Source organism: Chrysochloris asiatica, unplaced genomic scaffold, assembly GCF_000296735.1.
Source record: "Chrysochloris asiatica unplaced genomic scaffold, ChrAsi1.0 scaffold00025, whole genome shotgun sequence".
Lineage (NCBI taxonomy): Eukaryota > Metazoa > Chordata > Mammalia > Afrosoricida > Chrysochloridae > Chrysochloris > Chrysochloris asiatica.
The window spans coordinates 5,270,166-5,275,132 of NW_006408543.1; the positions used below are offsets into that span (position 1 = coordinate 5,270,166).

Below are 4,967 nucleotides of genomic sequence, written 5' to 3' on the forward strand. Positions count from 1 at the left end.
GGTCAAGGTCTGGCTTAGCCATTGTGGGTCACCATATTCCTGATGTCACTGGCCTGGCAGAAGGGATGGTGTTGAGTGTGAGGCCCTACACTGAACTTCCCCTGTCAGGTACAGCAAGACCTGAGTAACCCAGTACTTTCTAGAACACTGTTGTTGTTGTTGTTAAGTGCCATCAAGTCGGTTCCAACCCATAGCAACCCTGTACAGGGTTTCCGAGGGTGTAAATCTTTACGGGAGTAGAAAGCCTCATCTTTCTCCCGCAGAACGGCTGGTAGTTTCGAACTGCTGACGTTAAGGTTCGCAGCCCGATTCGTAACCACTATGCTACCAGAACACTAGGACATTTAAAATGCATTGTCATTTCTGCCTGTGAGATCCCCAGTGCAATGGAACAAGAGGTCTACCACTGTTAATCTGAAATCTCCAAATCCAGAAAGATGTATAAGCCAGATGTTTGTATATAAACTGGCCACTAACTAAAGTAACAACAAAATCTGAACTGAGCATGGTATTATGATGTTTATTTATCCCAGAGAATGAGAGCAATCAGAGATTTGGGATCAGAAATATTAAGTTTGATTATGGGACATTTCCCTAGACCCCACTGAACAATACATGAAACTCTGTATGTGCAATGGTGTCCATGTTAATTATTGACCTGAGCCAAGCCATGGTGTTTTCAATAACCTCATATGGATGTGAAAGCTGGACAGTGAATAAGGGAGATCATAGAAGACTTGATGCCTTTGAGTTGTGGTGTTGGAGGAGAATACTGAAAGTGCCATGGACTGCCAAAAGAACCAATAGATCTGTTTTGGAAGAAGTGCAACCAGAGTGCTCCTTAGAAGTCAAGATGGCTAGGCTTCGTCTCTCATACTTTGGACATATTGTCCGGAGAGAACAGTCGCTGGAGAAGGATGTCATGCTGGGTAAGGTGGAGGGTCAGAGAAAAAGAGGAAGACCCCCAACGAGATGGATCAGCCAGGTGACATCATTGATGGCATCAAGTGTGGCAAGAGTAGTGAGGTTGGCCAAGGATCGGACATTGTTTCGTTCTGCTGTGCATGGGGTCGCTATGAGTCGGTTCCAACTCAATGGTACCTGACAACAACAACAACAACATCTTGACCTGCGCTTTGTTAATTATGAAAAGACACTCCACTATGTGGATCATGATAAAGTACGTGTAATGTTGAGAAGAATGGGAATTCCAGAAGACTTACTCTGATCACGCGGACCCTGTATATAGAACAAGGGGAGACTGCATGCTTCAAAATGTAGAAAAGTTTGTGTCAGGGTTGTATTGTTTTACCATACTTATCCAATTTGTATTCTGAACACATAATATGAGAAGTTGAACACTATGAAGAAAAAATTGACATCAGGATTAGAGAAAGACTCATTAACAACCTGCCATTGAGTCAGTTCCGACTCATAGCAACCCTGAATACGATTTCCAAGGAATGGCTGGTGAGTTTGAACTGCTGACCTTGCATTCCAGTGCTTTATCTTGTACCAAGTGCCACACCAGGACTCCGCTCATGAAGTAGCAGTCAAGACATCAATGGCTTATTGTGTTGGACAAATCTTTTAAAGTATTAAGAAAACAAAGAAGTCCCCTTAGGGACCAAAGTACACCTGGCACAAACCATGATATTTTCAATGATCTCACATGCATGTGAAAGTTAGAAAATGAGTAAGAAAAAAACACAGAAGAACTGATGTATTTAAATTATGATGTTGTTCAGAAATATTGAATATACCATGGACTGCCATAAGAAAAAACAAATCTGTCTTGGAAAAAGTACAGCCAGAAAGCTCCTTAGAAGCGACAATAGTGAGACTTGTCTCACATGCTTTGAATATTATATCAGAGGGTCTGGTCCTTGGAGAAGGACACCATGCTTGGTAAAGTAGAAGGTCACTGAAAAGCGAAAGACCTCCAATGAGATAGATTGACAGCAAAACTGGTCTCGAACATAACAATGATTGTCAGGATGGCGCAGGACTGGGCAACGTTTCCGTCATTGTCCATAGGGTCGCTATGAGTCAGAACCAGCTCCGTGGCACCTAACAACAACAACATGTTTGTCTCCTTTGATGTCCTCATCAGGCCGTTTGTTCATGGCTCCTGTAATGGGATTTTTAGGCAGTCAATGCCAAGAGGAGGAACTTGCCCTCAGAGATCTGAATTAGGAATAATTACCATTGCTATTGGCAGTGGAGAGAAGATGATAAAAATTCAACCTCAGAGACATAGAGGCCTCTGTTCAGCCAGGAGGATTTCTCAAACACTTGAGCAGAGAAAAAGAGCAATCCATCCAAATCCCCATCCGGGGAGTCTCGAGAGCAGCTAGGTCATGTCTGACACAAAACTGTCTTCCCAGAACAAATAACCAACTACAACTGCACAAAAAGGTGGTAGACAAAGCGAAGAATTTTAATGTGTTTACTTTTTTTATTTTTTAAATTTTTATTTTATGATCTAGCTAGCTTATGCAGAAGACTCCAACTCTCCTTTTACTGAGTGATGCTACTAGGAGGAAAGATTTTGGCCAAGTTGACGCGCTACAGCTATGATGATTGTAGAATGCAAATCATCTCTAGTGGAAGATAATTAGCAGATGATTTTGCCCAGTGCTATTAATTTACACGTGGGAAAACTCTGACCCAGGAAGCGAAGGAGCTTGATCGAGCTTTTAGCCATCTGGTAGTCTGTGTTTTCAAACTTCCCTGTGCTTAGTGAGTCTCTGAAGAACCTGGCTGCTGTTAGAGTTGCAGAGTTTCACTCACCAAAACGATCCAGCCAAAGAGTCGAGAGGAGGACTGAAATCCAACCCTAGAGTTCAGAGATGAAGAAACCGACATGTAGAGATACAAAGGAACTGAGATGCAGCCTGCTGTATCTGAGTTACCAGGAGAAGCCAGTCATGTTGCCGACTAGAATACATCATAGACATTTTAGTTGTTATGGTTGTGTTCCATAGCTTATAAAAAATGAGCATTTGGGGAACTAAATATGGTTGTGTTCTATAGTTTAGTAAAAATAAGCATTTTTGGAACCAAGTGGTGGTGGTGGTGGTGGTGGTGTGTCACGGAGTCGGTTCTGACTCATGGTGACCCTTCACAGGAGCAGAAATCAGCTCAACTCATAACCACTATGTTACAGATTTCCTCGGAACTAAGTCTATGACATACGTTTTCTTTACCTGCCAGAAACTTAGCAATTTTCTAAAAACTCCACTGTGGTCGCTCTCCTAGAGGCAAAGACACTTGTTGTGGCCATTTGGCTTGTTATTTGTGGAGCCAGGATTCAAACCCAGGTCTCTTAGGACACGTGGTATCCCACTGAATCACTCACCATTTCCCTCTTCCTGCTGATAAAGCAGCATTCAGGATCAGGACCATTTTATTTCAGAGAGTGGTAACTTTTGGGAAGCCAAAAAAGTAAAGTATCCAAACATCTTGAATATTTCTCATTTAACAACAGTTGCCTTGAAACTTTGCTGTGGAAATATCCATGTCTCCATCCGTTCTTTCATCTGTTTATTCGGACACTAGCTGTAGTGGTTAGGTTTCTGAGTCAACATCACTAGGCCAGATTTCCAGAGCTTTAGCAGTTGGGATGTGCTTATTCCCATGGTGATGAAACCTATCACAGGCATGGCAAACTCTGTGATGAGTGGCTTTGAGCAGCCAATTATTGAAGGGATAGTTCCTAGGGGGTGTGTCCTGCTCCCAATATAATAGACACATGGGAGGTACTCACTCTCTCTATTCCACTGGGGACTAGGTCTCTAGAATTGTAAGCCATCTTCTTGATAATAAATTTATCTTTATATTTATGTAGGTTTCCCTGTTGCTTCTTTAGAAAATACAGCCTAAGACACTGGCTGATTACTTCCTATGCATTAGCTATATTGCTAGACCCATGAAGTCCTAGTGTGAGGCTGTAGGATAAACATTAGACCAAAAGGTCACTGTGAGCCTCGAGGATGGGGGTTCAAACTCACCAGCCATTCCTTGGAAACCCTACACAGAGTCACTAGGAGTCAGAACTGGCTCGACAGCACTTAATAACAACAACATTGGGGTCACAGATGAATCACTTGCAATGCCTACTTTAAAGAGTTCAAAGCTAGTTACTGAAGACAATGTAGATTATATAAGTCATTTAAATCATACATCCCTGCTCATTATCTTGCAACTTAAGTCCCCCTCCCACAGAAGTTATATAGTTTTTGCATCCTTAACTTTGGACTTCACCAGTAGGATATGGAGACATAAAGTATATCATATCTAAGGCTAAGTTTTGTTTCACTTTTTAAAGTTTTTATTGTGAACTGAGTGATACTTTACATGGGAGAATATCGGTTTTACAACATCATTTCATTTGCAATGATTACAGTCTCCTTCGTGCATCATCATTCAACAACATTTGCTTCTATTACCTCTGTTTTTTGTTTTCCTTTGGGGGGGGGAATATACATAAGAACACTCAGGAATATATAATCATGTAAACAACCAAAGGGTACATTCTGCAAGCTTGCCTTCTGGTCGCCAGCACCCAGCTCCTCTCCTTCCATGAGTTCAGAGTCCTCAGCTGCTCCCTCTCTCCATGTCCTCATCTGGTGTTGCTGCTTCTCTGGATGCAGCATACTCTGTTTATGCTCTTCTCTCTTTATGTAAAATTAACTACTCCCCCATTTTTGTTTAAAAACTTCTACATTTACAGTTGTGACAGTCACAATTAGTCATGATAACAATTACTATTGAATCATAAGAATCTTATCCCCATCTCTTTTCTTAGTTTTTTACAGAAGTGGTCCTATCCAATATTTCTCCTTTTGTGACTGACAAATTTCACTCAACATAATGTCCTCAAGGTTCATCCATGTTATGCGGTGGCTTGCAGCTTCCTTGTTATTCTTCAAGGTAGCATAATATTCCATTGTGTGTATGTACCA

The 4,967-nt window shown here is 41.6% G+C and overlaps 1 protein-coding gene across 1 annotated transcript in view; it reads left to right on the top strand.

Moving 5' to 3' along the window:
• Nucleotides 1-4,263: 4,263 nt before the first annotated feature.
• LOC102814382 (myosin regulatory light chain 12B-like) overlaps nucleotides 4,264-4,967 on the top strand; it is a 3,905-nt gene continuing 3,201 nt past the window's right edge. The window contains exon 1 of the mRNA XM_006839513.1: nucleotides 4,264-4,268. The gene's annotated coding sequence lies outside the window, so the exon portion shown is untranslated. The remainder of the gene's footprint in view (nucleotides 4,269-4,967) is intronic.